The sequence below is a fragment of the Amblyomma maculatum genome, chromosome 10 (assembly GCF_055883805.1).
Source record: "Amblyomma maculatum isolate TAMU_Amacu chromosome 10, ASM5588380v1, whole genome shotgun sequence".
Lineage (NCBI taxonomy): Eukaryota > Metazoa > Arthropoda > Arachnida > Ixodida > Ixodidae > Amblyomma > Amblyomma maculatum.
The window spans coordinates 112,765,288-112,790,761 of NC_139353.1; the positions used below are offsets into that span (position 1 = coordinate 112,765,288).

The following is a 25,474-nucleotide window of genomic DNA, read 5'->3' on the forward strand; positions in this document are numbered from 1 at the left end:
TCTATCCTTAAAAGCCAGCGCGTCAGGAGGTTCTGCAGACACTTTTTGAATGCCAATAAACCACTCCACATTCTCGTAAATAAATTCGAGCAGGGCGTGCATTCCTGTCGCAGTGATCCCTTACAAAGATGTCTATGACCACTTTATGCGATGTCTTTAGGCAATATGATCACAGAAACTATCAACCATCAAAAGAAAGACTTTAGAACACGTATCATCTATGTATATGACCTTCCTTCCGACAAACGGCCACCATGATTGAATAGAATGTATTTACATAGAACGTATTTATACCTGCTATGATTAGCCTATTGATAGCGTATATGGGTACTGTAACAACTGTGTTCCGATAATTGGTCACCGTTATTTTAAAGAATTGTGTTCATACAAAGTATTATTATCTTGTGTTATGCTAACTATATTTCAAGCTTCCAATAATAATGTGTATTTTACTCACTGTTCACATGTGTGTAATATTTCGTGAAAAGTGAGAGTGGTGAAAGAAACAGATGCAAATTCATACCTTCATTTATTGCACAAACCCTTGACACAGAAACACTTGGTTTCTGATGGCAACAACATTGTGTGTTTGATGTAGCATCCATATCAAAATTTATCATGGTGTCACCTAGAAAAGAAATACACATGCTCAAAACTTTTCTGCCATTTGCACACGCTTTGTGCTAGCATCACACACATCTCTCTTCACTCAGATGCCTCTTTTTGCTCAAAATATTCTAACTGGTTGCCAACTTTCTGTACAAACTAGTACCTGCAAAACACCCTCAGGAGATAGAGACTATTGCTGTGTTTAGTTGTATTCCTTTTGATCCTCTATATCATTCGACATTAGTTTATCACAATAGGGGCCCAGGAATCAAAGGAGTGAAATTTACATGCCAGTATGCTTGATCATCAGAGCGTTAATCTATAGTAAACTCTCTCCTCTGCCATTTGCTACATCAAGCAAATACACATGTTGAGCGGCAACATATCAGTATGTATACATACATTTTGGTGCATGCTACCAGCAAGTGATGCCACTATGCCTGTTTGCTCCCATTTTTTCTGAGTGATGCCTGTTTGCTATAGCAGATAACACACACCTAAGTAATTACTGAAGGCGACCAGCTACACCAAGCATCTAGGTGAATACAAGAGCAATAATAGGGAATGATGAAGTATATTATAGTTACCCTACAATATGGAGTCACACATACTTTTTGCTACATATACAGGTAACAAGTCTCAATAGTGTATTTCTAGAGAGTAATAAAATGAAGTGTCACTCATGCCCACCTTTTCCTTTCAAGAGCATGTCACCAAGGTAAAATCTTTATCGCATATGAAAGCAAAATTTAGAATACCTTTCTTTCATAAGAAGTCCACATGGATGCTGAAGAAACTACGCTGCTACATCCGACTGCTACTTGTCCCGGAAGTCGGTTGCCTTGTTACTTGTCGGCACAGACCACGGCAACAGGGTGTCTCCAGATATGGTCGAATGAAGCAACAAGAGGACTGCATGTAGATATGAGAACACTAGTCAGAACAGCAGGAAGAAAGATTTTTTGAATAATAAAGAAAAAGTCAAATGCACAAGTAAAAGAAACATAGGAGGAGTATTTCATATGGTTGCTGAGTGACAGCATGAAAAGAGAAGCCCAGAATTGGAAACGCAATGCTCCACTGAGGAAAATTACGTGATCATAAAATACATAAATACATAATAATCTAGGTAATCTCAGGAATAGTGGCAAGTCTTATGTAGGCACTATCTTTTGGAGATACGTTGAAAGACAAGTCAGATGGGGTGGTAAAAAATGACTGGTTTGGTTTATCGGGTTTAACATCCCAAAGCAACCCAGGCTCTGAGAGATGCCGTAGGGGAGGACTTCAGAGCGTTCGACGAGCTGGAGCTCTTAACGTGCACTGACATCGCACAGGACATGAATGCCTTTTTTGCTTCAATTTTGAGCTTACTGCTGAACTGGTCGTACTCAAAATAGGTTGGCGCTACTTTTGTTTAAATTTAGACGAGGTCCTTTTGAGGATACAAGACTTGCATGTGTCCCAGACACATTTTGATAAACATGGTGGCCCTGTACAAAGGCTTAAAACTTGGAGAGCTTTTCGCCCCCGCATAATCACTTTTTAGTACCTAGTATTACCTGCTTTGGCTCTTCAGTAGTAGGCTACCGACAATAGGAGCTAAATTATTTCATCCTTAAAAAATCATGCAGCTTACTGCTGGAATATGCAGTCACATATAATTTTTGCTACATATGCAGTTAACAAGTCGTAATAGTGTATTCCCGAGATAAGAAATCAAGAAAGTGCCATTCATGTCCATCCTTTTCTTCAAGAGATTGTCACCAAGGTAAAATCTTGATCCCATATTAAAGTCAAATATAGAAGAAATACCTGTCTTTTATAAGAAATCCACATGGATGCTGAAGAAACCATGCAGCTACGTCCCACTGCTACTTGTCCCGGAAGTCAGGTTGCCTAGTTTTTACTTGTCGGCACAGACCATGGCAACAGGGAGTCTCCAGATATGGCTCAATGAAGCATCAAGAGGACTGCATATGCATATGAGAACACTAGTCATAATAGCAGGAAGAAAGTTCTTTTGAATAATAAAAAAAGGAAAAGTCAAATGCACAAGTAACAGAAACAAACAAGGAATACTTCATATTTTGCTGAGTAACAGCATAAAAAGAGAAGCCCAGAATTAGAAATATAATGCTCCACAGAGGCAAACTACAGTAAAATTCTCGTGCACAAAATTCTCTTCTAGAGTGGAAGATTCAGTGATATATGCAAGTGGTTACGTTTATCTATTGTGCATGCATACGGTTCTATAGGAATACATTACTGTCTGGGAAGTCAACCTCCACACCACCAGGTATCAAACTATTTCAGAAGTTTCTGAAAGATTTCGATACAATGACAGGAAGATCTTTCACTATCAAACACAGTTGCAAACAACACTAAAATCTAATGAGCCCACGTATGTTTCTCTTAAAAATGTGCAAAAGAAGGAAATGTTGTTGCTGCTCCTTTTATTTATTTACTTGTAACTAATACTGCATCATTTCCAGCTATAGAATGTGTGAACACAATGCAAACAAACAATAGAGTTGAGCAAGCTTATCTAAAGATTTAAAATGACTTTTTGTAATAAAATGAACAGAAATTATTAACTAGCCATGTACAGGAGACAATGCATGTACTAAAGCAGAGCTGCACAGATTTAAGAGCCTTAAAAGCTCTAGCAAAACACCCTTCTTGTCACTGTTGCCTTTTCACAAACACTACAGGCTGGCCGAGAGCTAGTTTACATACAATACCTCTAATTATCACATTCAAACTGATCACTTTTTCAAATACATTGATAAACACAGGTGCACATGGCTGAGCTTTCAAAACATCATCTGTTGGACAGAACCCTCATTATACTCTTGGGTAGGTCTGATAATAAAGATAAGCATGGCGAACAGCCATTCGACGCTTCCATGCGCTATGCAAGCTTAATAGTCTTATCATATCTTACAGAACACTGTTGTAATTTTCAATACCTGAGAAGAAAATTCAATGGGGGTTTAAAGGGACATTTTTGAGCAAAATTCACTGTAGGATATTACCCCCAAAAAACCCAATCACAACAATCTATAAAGACATGTTCAACAGCCTCTGGCTTTCTGCACAAAATACAGTTCACACCCCATGGCAGAAAGTTCTCTCTGCCATCTATGTTTATCCAGGCAGAACCCAAGCATGGAATCTAAAAAAGAACATTTTTAGCTGCCTGTAAAGACACTTGTTTTACATGTTAGGATGCATTATTATTTGATAAACACAAAAGGGCCGCCACACTGATACTTCCCTCCGCCTTGCAGCCCACCCCTTCTGTAATAAGCACCCTCATGTTTGCACAACTCAAAAACACACAAAACAATAAACAAAAAATGTTCTCCAAACAGATAAATATGAACATATTACTTTTCTTATTGCTAATAACTATTTGGCTGTAGGGTTAACGATGCATTTATTTAGGTTGTGAATAAAATGAGTTCGGAAGTTAATTGCACATTTGGTGTCTAGCAAGAAAGTAAATATTTGTGTATATGATGCTTTGAGCAAAGTAAATATTCTCGTTTAGTCACAGAAATACAGAATACCACTTCAACGAACGTCACTTAGACGAAGTATTCAGTTGTACGAACTTTATTAAATCCCTCCACTGAAGCTCTAGTGAACACTATGCAAACGCCCTTCATTTTAACAAACTTCAGTTATTGCTTATTTCAGTTCAACGAACATTTTCAGTGGTGCTATCCTGTGTCTTCAACGTCATACTGAGCGCTTAAAAAAGCACAGTCCGCACTCTTTGTAGCATATTTTTATGTTAGGAACCACTCTTCATTATCGCTTGAAGAAAAGTGGCCGTTATTTAGCTTTAAAGTGAATTGGCTGTCTAAACTAGCTTGTAACCACAAGAATCCATAGCTGTCTTTGCACGCTTAATTAGCTGTACAGTCATAGCCAGTCAAAGCCAGATCTTCAACCCTACTAGGCCCTTTAGCTCCAAGAATTGCGAATGTATGGATTTTGGTTAACCATGATCTGCTTGGAGAAGATGAAAGCCTTTTCTCCTCAGCAGGCCGTTATGATAGGCAAGATTCTCAGGAGCTTACACAGTAATTGAGTTCAAAACCACCGTAATCCTTTCAAAAGTGCTGCAAAAGGTTACGCATTCTTCACTTGCAAGTGAGCGCAGTGACAAATAAATGGGCTGAGGCAAGATTTGAACAACCTATATTTCTTGAAGCTAATGGAAACAATCTTTCACGCATTTATTTCAGTCCAATGAACTTTCATTTCAACAAACTTTTTCCTAAGGTCCCTCGAACATTGTTCAAGTGAAGCATCACTGTATGTGTACATATGCTGAGGCAGTCTAAATAAACAGTAACTGAATGTCAGCATGAACATGCACACATATGCACAGTGCAGTCAGCTATATTATGAAACTATGTCAATGAGCTATTAAAACACAGGTTTACTCAATTTTGCATCAACTAGAAATAGTAGGTACTACTCCAATAAACCAGATAAGTATATCTCCTGTTTTAAAGCTCTGAAGAGGCCATGAAAAATTTTCTTTAGTGCAGACTATGAGCAAGATTCACCAACACGTCAGTCTTGCGCTAAAAACACAGCAAGAATCATGTAACAACACCGATCTGGTTTCAAGCTTTACTTTAATGAAGCCTGTTACACAACCACACTTTATACTCTCAAAAGAAAACAATAAATGCAAGAGAGCATGAACCAGTAAAAATTTTAGTCATAAAGCAAACACATGAATGCAAAAAACATCAGCATGTGATACGCACCAATTCAATGTCTCCTTTACAGGAAGGATGCTTTAGGGCAGGGCACCAATGGCTGATAGAATAAACTGCCTCAACAGATTCATGACGCTGTCTGCCTCATATTCAGGCAGCACTCCCTCGATTGCTGCAAAAGCAGTGTGACGACACAATTGCATCAACAGGACTGCGAGCATTATTGCCAAACGAGCCGTAAACGCAATAAAAGAAAAACTTCATTGAATCCATGCTTCTCAAAATCCATAACATACCATTACTTTCCCTATACTCCTAAAGAAAAGCTGTCTCAGAAATTGAAATCCTAGCAGATATAGGTCACATGCCATAAGTTACCAAAAAACTCGATCCTATCATCTGTTTCAATTCTTACCCTTGTCAGCATTGTCAAACATTAATAAGCGAAGAACTTCCATAGTTGAAATTCACTTTTCGAAATATGCTGTTTCTCTGTGAAGCTTAAAGGTTCTTAGAAATTAAACAAAACAGAAGACGAAGTTTGAAAGCTCGAATCACCTAATTCACAGCCAATTGTTAGCTTGACCCACATAACTTGTCACGCCTCCGTAAAAAAAAAAATACTTTGGACCCTTGGGACTTCAATAAAAAATACAAAAATAAACGTTGGGACTTAAATAAACAATACGTACTGACCTACTGAGGATACAAATATAACTATTACTGTGTTGGAGTCTGCGAATTGTTATGAATAAAATGATGTATCACCCCCCCCCCCCCCAATCTGTGCTTACTCGAAACGAAAGCTTAAAAAAAAACAGTATAATTTTACGCGCAAAAGTAGTTGCTTATGGACTATGCCAATCAACCTCGAGTTACCGGCTCTATGTGCAAAAAGGTCAGCAAAGAAACGCTATAAATAAAAAAGATAGGTAGCGAGCGATCGCACACATCTGATGGAAGATAAAAATAGCGTCTACATCGCTTTTACGCAGTACAAGGCCTCCCTAAATATTTGAAGCTGACAGTTATGGCTGCGAGGCCAAGGGGTTGTTTAAGTTTGAATAATTGGTAATAACTCCGCAAAAAAAAAAAAAAAAGAAACGCTCTAACTATCTGAACTTCGTTGCAAAATGATCGGAAAGAGGCCGCGGACAATCGAGGATCACTGTATAGAACTTAACTAGATGCTAAAAAGGCTAAACGAAGAAAAATCTTCCTAGCCCATTGGTCGTGCTGTGTGCAGCAAATTAAAAAATGGGTAAACGCGTGTAAGTTAAAAACCGCTCAGTTCAGAAACATAAAATTTTCCGTGAGTATGTGCAAAGAATATATAAAAAAGGAATGAAAACGTTTGCCAACTTACATTGAAGATTTCTAGCAGAAAGAAGTATTTTTTTCCATGCTCGACGTCGCCAAACGTCGCCTCCCCGAGAAGTTTTTTGCAGATCTTCGGAGCACCATCACGTGACACAAGAGCGATGCATAACTACAGTGCCTAGAATATACTGGCTAGTGTGACGAGCGTCCGTGCTTCCCTATGGGCGAGGATGGCGCTGTTTGCAATGAAAGCCAATCGTTAGCGGCCGAGGGCGCTGCTTGTCGGGAGGGTATCACTTGAGCAGACGACGCAGTTTTCTCGCTTCAAAATACGGCAATCTGTTCGTGTTGTGCGTGCATGTTAAACCTGCTTCTGTGCGTCTTTTGCTTTCACGAAGGTGCAGCAGTTTATTTACGGTGTAGGTGTTTGCTCATGCGAGTCGTTCCGCAGTTCTACCTGCTCGGCGACGATTGCATCGGTTTTTTTTTTTCGCTTTTTGTGCGCGCGCTCTGTGCTCGCCTGTATCCCTTCTTTTTACTGTGTGGCCAGTGGTGAAGCGCGGTTCCCGATTGTTGTTTCCCCAGTGCCTCTCACTAAACTGCAGAGAAAAATGCCAAAGAGAAAGCGGTGGTGCACAGAGAAGACTTGCTTTTTTGGCAAACGGGTACCGCTAGAACAAGGAGCGTACGTATTACTGCGCTATCTGATGCTACGTAAGTACGCATTTTGTACAATGGGAACGAAGCATCGACAGAAATGACGGAAGGTGAACGGCAACTGCTTTTGTTGGCGAGAAACATTTTTAGAGCATGCAGATATATTCACAAGGATGGAAACTTGGGCGAGTCGGTAACGGTGCTCCATGACAGTGTGTATCACAAAGAGTGTACACATTCAGGCGCTATAGACAGCACCTGTGCTGTGTACCTTTTCTGTGTCCCTCGGTTGTCCTTTTGCGCTGCACATATGTCATATGGATGCAGTTATATATTAGGGGTATGTTTCACCGTAAGCGCGGCATTACCAACGAGCTTCCTCGCGATGAACCGGCCGTGTCTCGTGTCTCGATGAACCGGCCGTGTCTTGTGTTGTATCTGAGAAAAAAAAAAAAAACTTCGTCAGCTTCTTCATTCAAAAGATGGTGACTTCGGCAAAACCTTGCGTGCAATCACAGGCCGCGATGTCCCTTAGCCGCTGTAAGTAAAGGTTCCTCGTTTGCGTTCTGCGCTATTCATGCAATTCTGCCACATGTGCCTGTGTTTGTTATTACATATACATAAGAGGAGTGTTGCGTGACTTTGTTTCCGTGTTGTTCGCATATACAATATATAAATAAAGCTGCGCGTACGTGGTTATTTGTCAGCAAGTGTACAGTGCGCAGAAACAACCATATGTCAATAAAAATGAAGCATTTCACTTTGTTCCAGAGATTAAAATATATTTTATATCAATGAATGCCTATGCTTTAATTGTTGTTAGAATAGAAATTCTGGGTTTCCCTTTGTGAGCACGGGATGTCCGGGACTAAGATGCTCAAACTTCGCAGAAGCCTTCGCAAGCAAGAAGCGTTGAATACACACTAAACAATTTCTGACCCTTAAGGGTAGAAAAAAGGGTGCCCCGCGTATTTGCACCCCATAGCGCACCCTTGAAACACCCTTTTTGGCATTATCTCACATTTAAGGGTGAGAAAAAGGGTGCGCTACAAATTGCACCTTATTTCGGCCGATGCACCCTATATTAAAGGTGCAGAATGGGGCATTTACCAAAAGGGTGCAAACGACGGCGCTAAAAGGGAGCGGCAACAAAGTCATATTGGAGGGATGTTGGGTTCATTCAAGAAAATTTGGGATTTTTGGGTTGTTAGAGTTGGATGACAATGAACAATGAATGAACCAAATCTTGGAGGGTGAGGCGACATAATGGGTGAAGGTACTCTTAAAACTAAGTCAGCTGACTGAAAATTCTGTATAATTACGTATTTGCGCGTTTTTTGTTGAAGCTGTCAAGGGAGTGTGAGCACCGAGCCCCCACTTCCAAACATGGTTTTATATTGCAGAGATTCAACTGAGTATGGGCATTCTGCGATATTCTCGGTAACACACGTTCGCCGCCGAGAATGCCTACATTTCATCAACACATTGTCTTCGTACACGTGAAGAGTTTGCAGCCTTTGCACCTTAGTACGGCACCTCTTCGAATTACGTACTGCATAGCTGTTTTAAAAAGGCTGCATTTTATTTCCTTACACAGCATCGAATAAAGCACTTTTAAAGGACAATAGACACTAAATGTTGTTGGCATTTTTCTATTTGTTAAGGTGTGCAAGACATTCCTATATATGGATTACCAATCGGCTTTTGCCTATGGCCACTGAGTATATTTTTTTGCGTTTCTTGCTAGTTTTGGTTTCAGCAGCTGGTTGGTTGTACAACTTTTAATTCCATCGGAAACGGGGAGCCGTGCGCCGGCGGATTAGAGGCTGGCAGGTAGCCCTTGGCTTCTTGCGGCCTCTTCCGCCAGATGGACGGTACGGTGCTGGATCGCAGGGTCCGCGCTTCGCAGCAGGGCATCCCAGGCTTCTCTACTTGTAATATTTTGCCCTATCCCTGGAGATTGTGGGCACTCCCAAATTATGTGGTCGAGGTTCCCTCTCGCCCCACAGTGTTTGCAGAGATCATTGTCCCTAAAGTCTGGTAGCGCGTGAAACGCCCAGACCGGGTTCATGAACGTATTAGTTTGTAGCCGCCTCCACGCGGCAGCTTCTCTATTATTTAGTCTAACATCTGGCGGGGGTACCAGTCTACGTCCCAATTTATAATGGTCGATGATTTCCCTGTAATTTTGCAGACGCTCGTCGTATGCCCAGTGTTCGGGGGACTCGACGGCTACCCGGAAGTAGAGAGCTCGGGCTAGCTCGTGAGCCGCCTCGTTACCAGGGACGGCAGCGTGAGCGGGTGTCCTAATTAACTGATTTTTCCTATTTATTGTTCTTTGGGTGAGGATTTTGGCCGCCTGCGGCGATATCCTCCCATTCCCAAAATTTTGAATGGCAGTTTTGCTGTCGCTAATTATGAACTTGGCTTCTGTTCCTACGCAAGCTAGCGCTATCGCAACTTCCTCCGCAGTCTCTATGTTGCGGCCTCTGATGGCTGCCGCGGATACCGGTGCCCTCGGCCATCGACTACCGAAGCTACCGCCGCACCTGTTCTACCACTTGCCGCATCAACATAGACTACTTCCTTTGCTCCCATGTTCTTGAACCGTCGCTCTAGAGCTTCAGCTCGTTTGGCCCTTCTTTCGACATTAAATTCTGGGTGCATATTCCTAGGGAAGGGGGGGACTACCAAGGCATTCCTGATTTCACTATTAATTGTGACTTTTTTTTGAACTCCTCTGTCTGGGTTGAGGCCTACTTTTGCAAGGATTACCCTGCCCGTCTCGGTCGTGCTTAGTCTCTCTAATTGGGAGACTCGCACTGCCTCCACCAATTCTGCCCACGTGTTATGCACCCCGAGTTCGAACAGTCGTTCGCTCGAGGTACCAATGGGCAGTCCTACGCCTTCTTAACGCATCTTCGAATCAGGCAGTCTAACTTCTCTTTTTCACCGGCCTTGATGTCCAGGTAGGGCGTGGCGTAACTGATTCTGCTTATTACGTATGCCTGGATTAGTTTTAGTAAATTTCTCTCCTTGAGACCTCTTCCTTTAGTGACGACCCTCCTCAAGAGCCCGATTGTTTGCATCGCGTAACTTTCTAATTTTTTCAGGACCTCTCCGTTATGACCGTGGGATTGAATTACCATCCCCAAAATCCTGATCTGATCTACTTTTGGCACCGGTTTGCCCTCCACCTGAATATGAAACTCCCCGCTATTCTTGCAGCGGAGGTACTTTGGGTATAAACGAACAACTCATATTTATGCGGGGAGCACGAAAGTCCCCTTTTAGCCGCGTAATCGAGAATGATGTCGGTCGCTGCTTGCAGGCGTTCCTCCGTACTCGCATTGCTCCCATGGTTAATCCAGAGGTTAATATCGTCCGCATACATGCTCAAATTTAGCCCCTTGATTTGGTTAAGTTTACCCGGGAGGCCTCTCATTGCTACGTTGAATAGAAAAGGCGATAGCACTGAGCCCTGCGGTGTGCCTTTGCTTCCTAACTCTATCGTAGGAGATTCTAAATTTTGAAATATCATGCAGGCTTTTCTGCCCGATAAGAAGTCTTTTATGTAGTTGTACGTTCTCTCCCCTACTCCGAGCACTTCGAGCCCTTCGAGAATAGCCTCGTGCCTGACATTGTCGAAGGCCTTGGTGAGGTCTACGCCCAGGATCGCTTTGGCGTCTCTCGATCGCGAGTCTATGATATCATGCTTTAGTCGGAGCATTACGTCCGGCGTGCACAAGTGTGGTCGGAAACCGACCATTCCGTGCGGCCACAGGTTGTTTTGCTCCATGAAGCACGTTAATCTCGTCTGTATTACGTGCTCCAGCAACTTCCTTACGCAGGAGGTTAGGGAAATCGGTCTCAAATTTTCCAATTGCGGGGGTTTTCCCGGTTTGGGTATTAGTATTATGTTTGCCGTTTTCCACTGATCTGGCAACTGGCTCGTTTCCCAAACTTTTCCAATGAATTCCGTTAGTAGACTAATAGAGTCATCATCTAGATTCCTTAGCATTTTATTGGTGATTCCATCGGGGCCCGGGGCTGATTTAGTTTTTAGTCTTACAATTTCCGCCCTTACCTCTGCCTCCGTGATGGGGGCGTCAAGTGCCTCATTGGGCGTGCCACCGTAGCTCGGGAGTGGGGAGCGCTGGTTGTCTGCAACATACGTTTTTACTAACTTATTCATAAACGCCGCATCGTCACCTTCAAAGGCGTGCCTGACTTTTGCCAATCTTATTCCCGATTGAGTTTTTGAATTTGTTGGGTCCAGCAGATGCCGGAGCATGCCCCACGTATTGGAGAGATTCATGCCTCCCTCCATTTCGTCGCATCTGCTGAGCCAGTTTTGTTCGCACAATTTGATCGCGTAGCTTTCAATTTCTTTGTTATGCCTCGCGATTCGTCTTCTAAGATTCTTGTTCCACTTTTGTTTCTTCAGCCTGCGTTCCATGCTTTGTTTAGCGTCCCACATGTGGAGCAGTCGGCTATCTGCTATACCAGGAGCGTCGTCTTCTACCAGCGTCTTTGTCGCCTCACCAACGTGGCGTTCGAGTGCCTCCGTCCATTCCTCAATGTTCTCAATTCGTTATAATTGCGCGGTTGCCCTGATTTCTCTAAATTGATCCCATTCTGTAACGGCCAGTTGGCACGCCCTGTGCGTCTTGACGCCCTCTTTGAGGACCGAAACGATAATGAAATGGTCACTGCCAAAACTTTGCTCAGAATTTTGCCAATCTAAACCCTGTAAGTTTTTTGAAAATGTCAGGTCTGGGGATGTGTCCGTGCATACGCTGTTACCCGCCCTTGTTGGATGATCGGGATCCGTATAGAGGGTGAGACTTAGCTCGTGCGTGTCCTCCCAAAGCTGCCTACCTTTGGTGTCCTGTAAAGCATAGCCCCATTCTTGATGTCTGGCGTTAAAGTCACCAACGATCAGCAAGGGATTATTACCGGCCGCCTTGATGGCTTTGCGCATAAGGGCCCTAAATCTAATTTTCTTTTGCTTGGGCGAGCTATAAATGTTAAGAAGGAATAGACTGGGATCCTTCTTTCGTCCCGTTTTTATCTCGAGGAATACGTTCTCGATATCTCTCGAATTCAAATCGTGTTCTATCACCGCTACATTGCGCTTGACAAAGGTCGCCACCGTCGATTTCACGCCGCTATCGCTGTTGAACACCTGGTATCCCTTTAGTTTGGCTCCCTTCCCTGTTTCCTGAAGGGCGATCGCGAGAGGGGTCTCAGTTATGAGTGGAAGGTATTGCTGCAGTAGCGCTCTCTTGCGCTGGAAGCCGCGACAGTTCCACTGCCAAATTTGGTTTTCATTTACGCGCCTGGCCATTTTGCAGCTGGGTTAGCATTTGCTCGACATTCTGCTGCCACGTGTTGACGGCTACGAGTTCAGTTCGAACTCTTTGCACTTCCCCTGCAAGTGCCTGTACCTGGCTCCCCAAGCAGCATTGGCCGACTGCCGTCCTATGGCCGGTCATCGGGAGCTGGTCGGCAGCCGACCTCCCGGCATTCGGGGCTCGGTCGAATGACGGCCCATGGTTGGCCATGTGCCAGGTAGGGCGGAAGTCGGCCATCAAGCAATGCCCAAGCTCGAGCACCCGACTGAACGCCGACCAATTTGGTCATGGTAGCTCGGCCATTGGGCGGCCCATGGTCGGCCATGTACTAGGTTGGGCAGAAGTCGGCCAGCAACCATGGCTCGAGCTTGTAACCCCAACTGAATGCCGACCTGTTTGGCAACGGTTGCTCGGGCATTTGGCAGCCCACGGTCGGCCGCGTGCCATGTTGGCCAGGAAGCCGGCTAGCCCTCCCGACCCAATATGCTTGTAGTGGACGCCAATTACATCCCTGGATCTACTTAACCTCTAGTACAAATCCAGTTGTTAGTGAGAACGCGCATACAAAACGAAACCATGTGGCCATAGCACGATTATGTGGCATTAAATTAGTGATTAGAAGGTAGCTTTTTCATTGCCGAGAAAGAAAACGTTCCCGCAAGTTGATCGAACAAATGACCGTTTTCTCAGCCGTTTTTTGTCCTAGTGCTTTTGCATTATCCATAAGGAACTACGCGCAGCATCCTCTGTTTACCTGGGGAAAGGAACGAATACGATGTGTGTACTTTCTAGACGCAATCTCTGGAAAATGAAAAGCCGGAAGACCCGAGTTTGCCATTTTAGTTTTGGGCATTCACACGATGGTAAAAAAAAGAAAAAAATGGCAGTTTTTCGCGCAGACTGCGACCATGAGAAGCCCCGGTACATGGGCTGTCACATGTCAAAGCGATACACAGATACGATCGCGCTAATTTAAAGAAAACAGCGAACATTGAACATTTCTTAGGAAAGTAAAAATAGTTTAAACAGTGTTTAAACTTTTACTACGTATTCTCCACTATACCCCAGCTTTCGAAATCATTAAAACACCTTACATAATTTTGTTGCGCAAGTAATTACGGCCACTTCAGTAAGGCCCTGGTGCAAGGCGTAGCGCACCACGCAGAACTGAAGATTCTACGGCGTTTGTGAATGGCCCACGACCTCATCGAGACGATGCTTCCTGAGGAGGGGGGCAAATGACACATAGAAGGCGAAGCAAAAGATGAGATATGAGAGGACAAGCGCGAGCCTGGAAGAGAAAGAAGCTTGAACGCAAGACTCGCTCTGGTCGACCATCCAAACCATCTAACGCTAGGCCCTCCTTGGCGTTCTACCGAGACGTGACAATATTATTGTAACAGGGAAAAATATATTTATAAGAGAGGAATTAACATATATACAATGAGAGACAGCCAAGGAGCTATAGGCAATGAGGGCCCCCCGTTCGACGCACTTTTTTTTAATCTTACGCAAACGAGCGCGCCACTTCGTCTTCATCATTCTCATCATCATCCAGTAACGTTTTGTCTCGACATTGCAAACTAGCTGTGACAGACACAGCAAAGAATGGTTCGAAGTCGGGGCAACTGCACAGTGCAGCACAACAGCAGCGGAACAGCGCACGCGTGCGAGTCACGGCAGCAGTGTCACCGTCTTTGTCAAAGCGATCGCGCTTCTTGCTCGGGCGCTACAATATGCATTTATTTGCTGTCACGAAGAAACGCAACGTAAAAACACGCGTAACGGAATACATAAAAGTAATATGACAACAGTTCAAACCCTGAAACGCGAAAAGGAGGAAAAATGCAAACTCGACTAAATAAGCGAATAAGCATCAATATCTATATATTACAGGCAGTAATAGCGAGATTATATATCTAGACAAAACAAAAAACGAAAAAAAAAACGCACTCGGAGAGAGAACATAAAGGGACTACGGCGAAAGCGAATGGTTCAGCGATTGTCGACATCGTGCGAGCTCGAAAGCGGCGCGCCCAGTACGATGAAACGCGCTCCTCGGCGCCTGTAATTTGGCCTCAACGCGCCCGCAGAGTAAACATCCACCCTCTTCCTCCGCCTGTTTCCCACCGACTGTGCTGGCGCGTCTCACATGCGCTGTTGGCTTGCGCACGCTCTGCGCAGACTGCCGGTGAACAGCAGGGAGGCGAGAGAGGCTGATAGAGGCAAGAACCTCCTTCGGTTTCACGTTCCAGCTTTAGTTCCCAGCATTGAACCAACACGTACAGCTTCGAGCAAACCGCTACGATTGCTTTTTTTTTTTATTTTATACAAAACAATGCGCCAGACAAAATTGTTTGGGCAAGATGGCAAGTACAGTTAGGAGAGTACCTTAAACAGAAATAACCGCTCCACCGTCAGAAAAGGCGGACGTGCAGACTTTTCAAAGCGCGTGGCCTCTCCACTTTTTCTCGCACGTGTGCTTACCTCGCTAACACACGTCTCAAAAGGAAGGTCGTTTTTGTCGGCCTGTGGCCACAAAAGTCTCGTAAATTGCCTCTGCTCAACTGTTTTTAATGCCTATGCTCAGTTGGCCCGTCGCTTCCAGAGTGAGGCCTATTGAGCCTTAGGAAGAACGGCGAGAACTTCCGCCTATGCATGCGCGCTATCGCTTTCGGGACCCATGATAAGTGGAACATTCGCCCACAATCCACAAGGATTCCGCAAAATGTCTACAAAATTGATATCCGAATCTGAAGCGTATAAGGCGTGATGGCTCTGTGGTTACGCCCGAGTTCTGAATACAAGTGCGAAGGTACTTGTATTCAGCCAAGGTGCCAGGCAATGAGTTCGACGCACTTCTTTTTTTTTATTCTTCCACAAACGAGCGCGCCACTTCGTCCTCATCATCCTCTGTCATTTCTTGTCTCGACGTTGCAAACTAGCTGTGACAGACACAGCACTGAATGAATCGGAGTCAGCTTTGTATACGTAGAGTTCCTGATGCGCTGTGGCATAGGGCAGCCCACAGACGTTTTTCGCAATCAACTTCACCATTATTACAATGAAAATTTCTGAGGAGAATAAAAAAAAACCGTTTATGATATCTCTTTAAACTTTGTTCACGTATTCTTCTCTACATCAATTTGCAATGTCAATAAAAACACATTGCACAATATTGATGCACTAGTAGTTACGACCAGTCCAATAAGACCCTTAAACAGGAATCTGCAATTGCTGTAGGTCTGACTTCTTGGCCACTAAGCGATTAATTGCAAGCAGGATTGGATTTCAGGTTCTAAAAATATGTCCAACAGTAGGGAAAAGATGTCGACGGAAATGAGGACAGTAATGTTGAGATGTTGAGATGACCGGAGCGGCCATGAGCGCGGGGGTGTGCCCACCCTAGACGTTCGTTTTAAGAGGCGGAGCAGTGAGAGCTCGGTTTTGCGTCTTCAGACCGACAGACTTCGATACATATATTATGGTGAAGCTGCCCAAAACTAATAAAAAATACTTCCTTGTAGCAGTTCAACGCATCGGCACTAGAGCTTCACTATTCTATCCGCCTGTTTTTCGCACCGCAACCGGACGCCAATAACACGAGGTGAAGTTAATGAGATGCGATCACTGTCGGGAAGCCCGCTTCACCAGCGCGGGCGACAGCCTCTGCCGCATGAGAAACTGCTGCGCCAGATGTGATCGGTGGAAAGCATAACTGGTGCTGCAGTGGCAAAGCAAGGTATGGAATGCTAAAAAAAAGAAAAAAAAAACAATTGGTAACCGGATGCTCGTGCCTTTCTCAGATGACGGCATCCAGACGGCCTGAAGTGGGCCTTTGCCGCGGGTTCACGCTAGCCAGGACTTCATGGAAGAAACTGTACAGGAATGAAAATAATGTGCGCTGTCGAGTGATTCGAAGAAAACGGATACAGCCCAGAAACACTGTGTTTTACTGAGGCAGTTTTCCATGCCCTTCACAATTTTTCCATTCTACTAAAATGATTTGGAATACGTTCCTTGCTCATTGAACATTATCGTCTCCTTCTGTAATTCGCGTTAAGGTGAAGGTGATTGCGAAAAACGTCTGTGTGGTGCCTGATGCCACAGCGCATCAGGAATTCGACGCGTACAAAACTGATTCTGAATCATTCATTGCTGTGTCTGTCACCGTCAATTTGCGAAGTCGAGACAAACAATAACCGAAGAAATACTTTTATAGCTGGAGAATGATGAGGACGAAGTGGCGCGCTCGTTTGTGGAAGATTAAGAAAAAGAAGTGCGTCGAACTGGCGGCCCTCATTGCCTGGCTCCTTGGCTGTTTCTCAATGCATATATCTTTCATCCTCTTTTATAAATGTATTTCTCCCTGTTACAATAATATGCCAAAATTTAAAAACCTTGAACGATTCACAAATTCCGGAGAACTCCAGATCTGCGCGGTGCGCTATAATTGGACAAAGGCCTTATCAAAGTGGCCATAATTACTAGCGCTCAAAAGTATGCACGGTGTTTTTAATGATTTTGAAAGCTGAGGTAGTGTAGAATAGGCGGAAAAAGTTTAAACAGAGTTAAAACAGTTATTTTTATTTTCCTAAGAAATTTTCAATGTTCGCTGTTTTCTGTAAATTAGCGCGATCGTATCTGTATTCAAATATCACAAAACTATAAGCTTTACCTGTTTGCGGATAACTATGCTGAGAACATAGTGTGGAATTATTGCTGCTCTACCATGAACCTTTTCTGAAACAAAGGCCTGCAATTTAGGAAAATTTCGTTTCTTGGGCCGATCTTGAGAATTTTTATAAAAACATCTCCTCTTACCCGAATAGCGAAAATTAACTGAATACAAATAAAAACATGTATATATTCAGTCAGATAATTTTCAGCTAGCTAACTTGAACATAGTTTGTGTAATCTATAACTAAATTTGGCCAGAACAGCAGAGAAGCTCGGAACTCCGCCTCTTCGATATTATTAATCAGTCATCATGCAACAATATAAAATATTTTGAAGTAAATATAAAAGGTCGAACGACCGTCTTTTGTTCGATCATAGGTGGAAGCGGGAGGGGAAAGATGACGCGCGCATTTGTCGATGCACCAACTGTATAGATTTACGCAACGTTGTGGATGGTACATGGGGAGGCTTTCTATTTTTTTTTTTTTAGAAAATGTTATGTCCGCGATTGGCTTGAAGAAACAATGCTTTTGCTAACAGAAAAAAAAAAACTATTTATTAGACCTCGACTCGAGCGGTGCGCGCTGGCGGCCGCTCATCGGCGCGGTCCAATCTCTGGGCACGGCCGGCCGATGCAGACAGGAGAGGCTGGGGCAAAGGAGGAATGGAATGTCGAGAGGGTCGTTGGTCCTTCGTTCCCACGCGCAGCCCTTGCGAACACAACACCACGGCGGGAATCGACGCGCACTGGTTGAGTAGTTCATTGTTTCACCTCGTCTACGAATCCCCTGCTGCGCGGCTGTGCGGCCTCCTCCCGAAGCGTTCATTTCAGAGCTTGATGAAGACGCTACAAGACTTGTGACTGCTTCTTATACCTTTCTTTAATTGCTTCCCTCGTTAATTTTCTTATTCATTGTGCTGTGTATAATTTTTTTTTTCTTGCGCCCATATTCGTTACATGTGCTCCGGTTTGTGCTTGCTACATATCTGTGAATAGTAGAGCTGTGAAATGTCGCCGGAGTACGGATTACAGCAACGGCGGGAAACCATCGGCATTCTCGGACTCAGTGAAAGCCGTCATCTTAGACCGTGAGTATATATCTTTGCAGCATGTCATTGCTTCATAATTGGTTCTATATAATCTCCTACCAGTCTAAAATATTCTCTTTCCGTATTCTCCTCGAAACAACTGCACGAAGCATGACTTCAAGAACTAAGCGAATTTTCGTCCGGGTTACATGCAAGCAAGTGCGTGGACTTATTTACTGGCTGCGATATGAACAACATTTGCGCCGAAAATAGAGAAGCCGTGCATAACAGGTGTGTGTGCCACCAACGCGCGACAGAACACTACCGGAAGCCATTTGCGCAGTTTTTTGACTGCGCAGCGCGCCGCAATCAATTAGTAACCTAATAATACGCGCTCAGCTCTGTACATATAATTTGGACAGCGTCTTTTCTGCGCGCAGGAAGCCATGTTCGCTCAGTTTTTGGATTTTGTTAAGAGTTAGGGCAGTTTTTTGTTTTCAAATGTACAGACGATGCTTTGAAAACTGTCCGTGCGGTCTGTGCAAGCGAATTTTACAGTGGGGCAGACGTTATGTGCGTGATGCCGCTTGATGATTAGGCTATAATTAAGTCATAATGAGCCTCCACTTTTATAATGGTTAATATCATATTGAGGATTTGAAAGCCGTGAACAGCGCAAGTGAGCCCCTTTTCAAAATTTTCTTAATCGACGCCCCCCTTCTGAGAACGCACCTTCAGGGGAGGGCGTGCTGTCAGGAAGCGGCGACAATAGGAGAGCGGTTTCGCAGACGCGCTTCGAAGGCTGAGGAAAATAACAAAACAAGCAAAAAGGCGCATCAGCCGTGTGTGCACTGCGCCCCTGTCACTGGAAAGTAAACAACGTGCACGTGGGACACATTGTAAAAAAACTGACGGCCGGTATGAGGCGACCATATCGTCCGAGATATATAGCTCGCGAAGCGCTCGATCACGGCGCGCACTTTAAATGGGACAGGACGTCAGGTCCGCCTGTTCGGCAATTATAGCTCTTTGTGCCTCACGTACTGTATGCATGAAGTGCACGTCATAGCCATCGTACAAAAATTTTAAACCGAAGCAGCGATCCACGTATTCTAATTGTATAGGAAATCATTTGGGAGTAGAAAAGAGCAACTTAATAAGATGTGCATGGTTATTTAATGAACAATATGTATAAATGGACGGTTGAATAGTTACAGTAATGGAGTATTGTGCTAATTCTTTACGGCCGTGACCGCAATAAATATTACTCATACTGCTCTTAGCTTTAAGCTCTGGCATTGACAACCCTATCCAAAGAACCGACTAGTAGTGACAGGTTGTTTACAGCTGTTGATGAAAAGGTAGGTCATCATGCTATTATTGCAAGCATATTTGCTCCTTTTTGTACCTTTGTTTATTACAAGCAAAACTTAATTTTTTTCCCTATTCCTAGGGACGCTGCACCTCTTACAACACCCACTGTTCAGTCGCTTTCATTCAAGGTACAAAGAGGAGGAAATGAACATGCACTCTTAGGATAGCCTGTCTTACCGTTAACAGCTGCAAATAACACGCCGCAGCAACCTTGGATGAGGTTTTCAATGGGGTTACCTGAGATGCCTAGCAATTTCTGCAATATTTATACCAACCGCTGCAGTGAAACAAAAAAAGGTAACACTGCATCACTGTAACTGCTGCATGCACCTTTAAATGTGCCATAATTTTATTGCCTATTCTTATAGACGCACGACCTCTTGCTATTGACTTTGTTCAGTAAGCAACCGTCTTTCATTGCTTCAATTTCTATCTCTCCATCACTTTATTGTTGCTCCGGGTGGGATCATTTGATTTTATTGTTCAAATAATATTGTTTTGTCATGTGTGAATGATTTAGCCTACACATACATGCTTTCATTTTTTTAGATGCGCATCGGAATGTTTTCTACGTAGAAATGGATCGATTGAGTTGTATCACTGGTGCGAAAACCGACAGTTCGGCACCCCCAGAAGATCTGTGTCCTGTGGTTGGAAGGGGAATAAAGAAGAGGATAATCAGCGGAAAAGCCTGCCTAACAAAAGGTAGCACTGCATCACTGTAACTGCTGCATGCACCTTTAAATGTGCCTTATTTTTATTGCCTATTCTTATAGACGGTGGACCTCTTGCTATTGGCTTTTTGCAGTAAGCAACCGCCTTTCATTGCTTCAATTTCTATCTCTCCACCACTTTCTTGTTGCTTCGAGTGTGATCATTTGATTTTATTGTTCAAATCATATTATTTTATCACGGGTGAATGATTTCGCCTAAACATACATGCTTTCATTTTTTTAGGTGCGCATCGAGAGTGTTTTCTACGTAGAAATGGTTCGATTAAGTTGTATCACTGGTGCGAAAACCAACAGTTCGGTACGCCCAGAAGATCTGTGTCCTGTGGGTGGCAAGGGTATATAGAAGAGGATAATCAGTGGAAAAGCCTGCCTAAAAACTTACAAAGATGACGCAAAAGCGAAATGCTGATCAGGGTGAGTGTCTGATTAGTTCTGTTATCCCACTTCACTTGCTAGGTGATGTGACTATAAATGAAGCACCTTAGTATATTTTGTGGTATATTCGCTGAAAATTGTGTAGACATTAAATTTTTCCTAGTTCAATTATTTTCAGTGACGCACGAATTGGAATAAAGCGAAGTCATTCACGCATCTAATGCCCATAGACATTAGATGCGTGAATGAGTTCATTTATTGTGTTCCTATGTGAACATGCAATAGTTTGTCGAATATATTAATATGGTAAAAGTAGACTTTTTTACTGTTAACCGGAGTAATGCATATGCTCCGTATCATAGCCTTATTTGCCTATAGTTTGTGACTGCTCTTTCTTAAATTGTATTCTGCAGAGTACACCTGTGTCATCCCGTACGCCTATTTAACTCGCGAACAATTTGCAATCGAATTCCTTTTGTGATGTTGTTTCAGCTACAAATAACGAATGACAGTTGTGACAATATAGGTAGCTTTAGGTACAACGTGTAGCGCGGAAATCTTTATTATATATGACGATATTTTTATTCACCGCATTGCCTAAACCAGCCTGTTTAAAGAGGCGAAATGAAAACAAATATGGATGTCTTTGGACAGGAACAGTAATCGTGGAGTTATGACCATTTTGTTTTAATTAAATTTCCCTATGTCGTGGGCTAATCTCTCGGCACAAAGGAAAGACCCTTAGGTTTGCAAGATGCGGCGTAGTTTTCTCAGAAAAAAAAAACGCCTATCACTTAAGCTGGAAAACCCCGTTTTTGTCATTTGAAAATGTTGCACGTTTGGAGGCCTGCTGCTTGCGCACTAAAATTTTGTCATCCATTGTTTTCTACTCACCACATCAACATAACTTTTATTTGTATAAGAAGTATTGAAAGCTTGTTTCATTGATGCAGTTGATTTAGTAAAATATCGCAAACTTTGCTTCAAGCGCAACGCGCTACAAAAATGTTTATTTTCAACCTTACATACTGGCGTGAAGCGTTACGTTGTTTGCACTAAAATATTCTGTCTTTATTACGCAGGTTATATTGTTAATTTAAGGCAGAATCTGGAGATCTAAGCTGCTATGTGTGTTCTCTGTAACGCTGTAAAGCAATTTGCTTATGATTGCATTATAAAAAATACACATTTAAAAACCATCTTCAAAAATATAGTATTGTTAGTTATGGTCAAAGCTGAGAAATGGAATAATATATTAATAGACTAGATTGAATACTACTGCACCTAGAAATAAAAAAGAATGAAAGACAGAGAAAAAGTGCAGCCTTCACTTGCGTTCTGCTATGAAATTGACAGAAATAGCGAATTAATACCATTTTAAGCTAGATTATGTCCTTGCTGACAAGCAGAAAATACTTTATTAGCGCTGACAAGGCTTTAAATTTTACTTACAGTAAAATGTAACTAAATTCAGCAAATACTAAATTGAAGTTTTGATGCCTACTCTATAAGGGGGAGTCATATAAGCAAATCTATTGATTAAAAACAGGCATTTTTATATTTCTAATTTTACATTTTGCAGAATTCAATATATTTACTGACTCATATTAACAAAGTACTTTGCATTGTTTCCAGAGATTTCGATAAAAATCGATGTTGCGGCATTTTCTTCAGTCCTAATCAGTTTTCCTTATTTTACCATTTTGTTTTTAATTTTGGCCGATTTAAATATTGTATGTAGAACAAAACAAACCTAGAGCTTCAAGTTTTTCCAGAAATAAAGAATGGAACCTAGATAATGCAGAGAAATAGTTTCAGTGCAGGATAATATTGGATCTTGCAAGAATGCAGGCTGAATTTCGCCATTATCAGGACAAGCACTTGGTTTAATATTTAATGTTATATTTTTAAACAATATAACGCAACACTTTTTAGTCCGCGATATTTTTGAGGTACTGAAGATTCTTGAGAGGTATTTGAAGATCGAAGATGATCTTTTTTTAATTGCAGCAAATTTACCCTTTACTGCTGTTTTCGAATTTTGGGCAATTTTGATGTGTTGTGTAGAACACACCTAGCAGTCTGGATCTCCAAGTATTGCCTGGAATTAAGAACATGCGTTAGGAAGTGGAAACATATTTAGTGCAACCGACCTAATGCATCACATTTCAGTATACAAGGTTAAAAATGCATATTTTTACAGCGCATCGCTTCTGAACCAAAGTTTGCGATTTTTTAATAACTCAACTGCAAAAACAAAACGGGTTTCTTATACTGTTTGTAAATGTAAAACCTGCATATATTTAGTGAGTAAAAAATAGTAGATGACAAAATCATGGTATCCAAATTTGCAACATTCTGAAATGGCAAAAGCAGCGTTTTCTACCTCTAAAGATATACCGTAATATTTTTTTTTTGTTTTCGAAGAAACTACGCCGTATCTTGCAAAACTAAGGTTAATTCCTTTGTGTCTAGATATTTGCCCACCACGTATTAAAAATTCATTTGAAACGAAAGATGGTCATGGGACCTCTATTAAAGGCACCCATATACGCTGTGAGAAAGCCACTATCAAGGGCTTATTTTTAAAATTACATATTTCGAGCGGTTGGGCCATCTAAGAAAATTTGAAAGCTATGTACACCTTCGGTGTCGCCAGCCCTCCCTTTCTGTTACAGCTGCACTTGCGAAGCTGAATTAATACGTTGAGTACTTTATTTTAGCCACGAATATTGGTGTCAATTTTAAAGAAAGACCGCAGTGACGCGATTCTCGTAATATTTGTAAGTGAAATCTGTAAAGCTTACAAATATACCTATATGTATGATCTCATGCAGGTTTTATTCAAGTTACATAGACCTGCTGTGCTTGATAGCTTGAGCCAAGGGTTAGAAATAAACCATTAGAAACAGGCGATGGAAACCGATGACGCATTGCCGGCAGCCTCTTAGGACAGCACAGTAAATTTTTATTTTGTACGTAGGGAAGTGAGGTTATTCGCTCCAAGTACTAAATATTCACTTTAGACAAAAAATACGACTTACAGAGTCGGTGAGCACGTTCGGAAACCTCTGTTTCGATATTTGCGGTTAGAAACCTCATGTGTACCTTTTTTTTCTATCTGCAGTGTTATGTAGATACCGGTTATGTAGATACCGAAACCGTTACCAGCCCATTCGCACACCTCACTTGTGCTGCTCTCAACGTGATTTTGAGCGGACGAAACAACCTGCCGCTATGATGGCTGGTCCCATGCATGAGTAAGGGTGATATGCTGGCGATGGTTGCATCGCGTCAGTCCTTTGGCGCACATGAAGGCGCGAGTTACACTGAGCGCGCTGAACTTTGCAATGCGGATAATGACTACAAAGCGGTAAGGATACAAATGAGTGGAACATTATTTTTCAGCTGTAAAGTACAAATACGGTCTTGTTGAACGGTTGGGCTGGCGCGGACAAAGAAACCATAGGCAACTTATAGGTCTAACGCTACACAGGGCTGTCGAGCCAAGCCAAGGCCTCAATTGTATTGTCCGGCAATCTGATTTTTGTATTTTCGGGGTTTCCTATTGTATCTGGGGAACGAAATGCAGACGTGATGGTTCTTTATCGCTAATAATGAAACGTGGTTCGTGCCGGTACTCTTCCAAGTAGCAAAACCATTTATTGTGTAAGTCATTAATCAGTAATTTAGGTAAATAATGTCAATTAAGGATTCCAAACAAAACCTTTTCTGTGGCGCTCAAGGTAGCTACCAGCAATATGTTTCTGGTTTCCTTCCCCTGCCTCGGAAATGTCTTTTTTATCCCTTGGATCAAAATTTGCTTGGACAAGCAGTATATTTGTAAAAATGGTACACCTCATATTTCAAATGACTTCAGATATCATCGGATGACTACATCACTACTGATACCACTGAGGATCCTTATAATTACTTGAGTGACAGTCTTTTATCATTTTAACAGGCTAGGAAACTCATATGAATACGGAATGAAGGCCGATATTTTCTTTCGTATATTTTCTAGGATGCCTGAGGAGAGGCAGCGTGTACCTGAGTGACGTCCTCTCCAGGAAGACCGCGGCAGCAATCAAGCGATGGCTCGTGACAGTGAAGTAATAGGACGGCGGGCACAACGAGCAGGGAAGCGTGACATCTTCAACTCAGTCTAGAAGCTGAAAGCCAGAATAAATTGATGTGAAGCCTCACAAACTTAGTAAGCTGCAAGTGCCATTTTTTTATTAGCAGGGCTTTGAGCATGTTTCGAATATTTAAGAAAAACCAATAAAAAGTGCTCTTTAAACCTACATTTGCCGATGCTCAGGCTTTTTTGAGCTACATACGTATGGGTTGCTTTTCACCTGCCCGGAGAACACCATTACTGATGCCACAAAGTAAGAGCCCGCTTGGAGGAGAAGATGCGTATCTCAAAATACTGCCGCAGCGCTAATTTTCCATGCACAATTGAACTGCGGATATTTTAATGGGTACACCATAGGCCATGGATGAGTAGACCACTAATTATACATGGATAAACCACCGGGCAGCGTGTACCGCCGAAGTGGTTGGGCCATGTGTGGGTAAGCCATGGCCCATA

At 42.7% G+C, this 25,474-nt stretch overlaps 2 long non-coding RNA genes across 4 annotated transcripts; one reads left to right on the top strand and one right to left on the bottom strand.

Annotated features, from left to right (window-relative positions):
• Positions 1-515: 515 nt before the first annotated feature.
• LOC146177257 (uncharacterized) lies at positions 516-5,497 on the bottom strand. The gene is made up of 4 exons (XR_014701287.1): positions 5,403-5,497; positions 2,425-2,582; positions 1,368-1,521; positions 516-628 (listed from the first exon to the last, which is right to left on the bottom strand). It is a non-coding gene; the product is annotated as an uncharacterized LOC146177257 (long non-coding RNA).
• A 12,699-nt stretch (positions 5,498-18,196) lies between these two features.
• Positions 18,197-25,079, top strand: LOC146177258 (uncharacterized). 3 transcript variants are annotated; one of them, XR_014701289.1, is made up of 3 exons: positions 18,197-18,457; positions 20,729-20,919; positions 24,905-25,079. It is a non-coding gene; the product is annotated as an uncharacterized LOC146177258 (long non-coding RNA). The 3 variants fall into 3 exon arrangements; XR_014701288.1 differs by lacking the exon at positions 18,197-18,457 and adding an exon at positions 20,327-20,476; XR_014701290.1 differs by lacking the exon at positions 18,197-18,457 and adding an exon at positions 20,461-20,578.
• Positions 25,080-25,474: the final 395 nt, after the last annotated feature.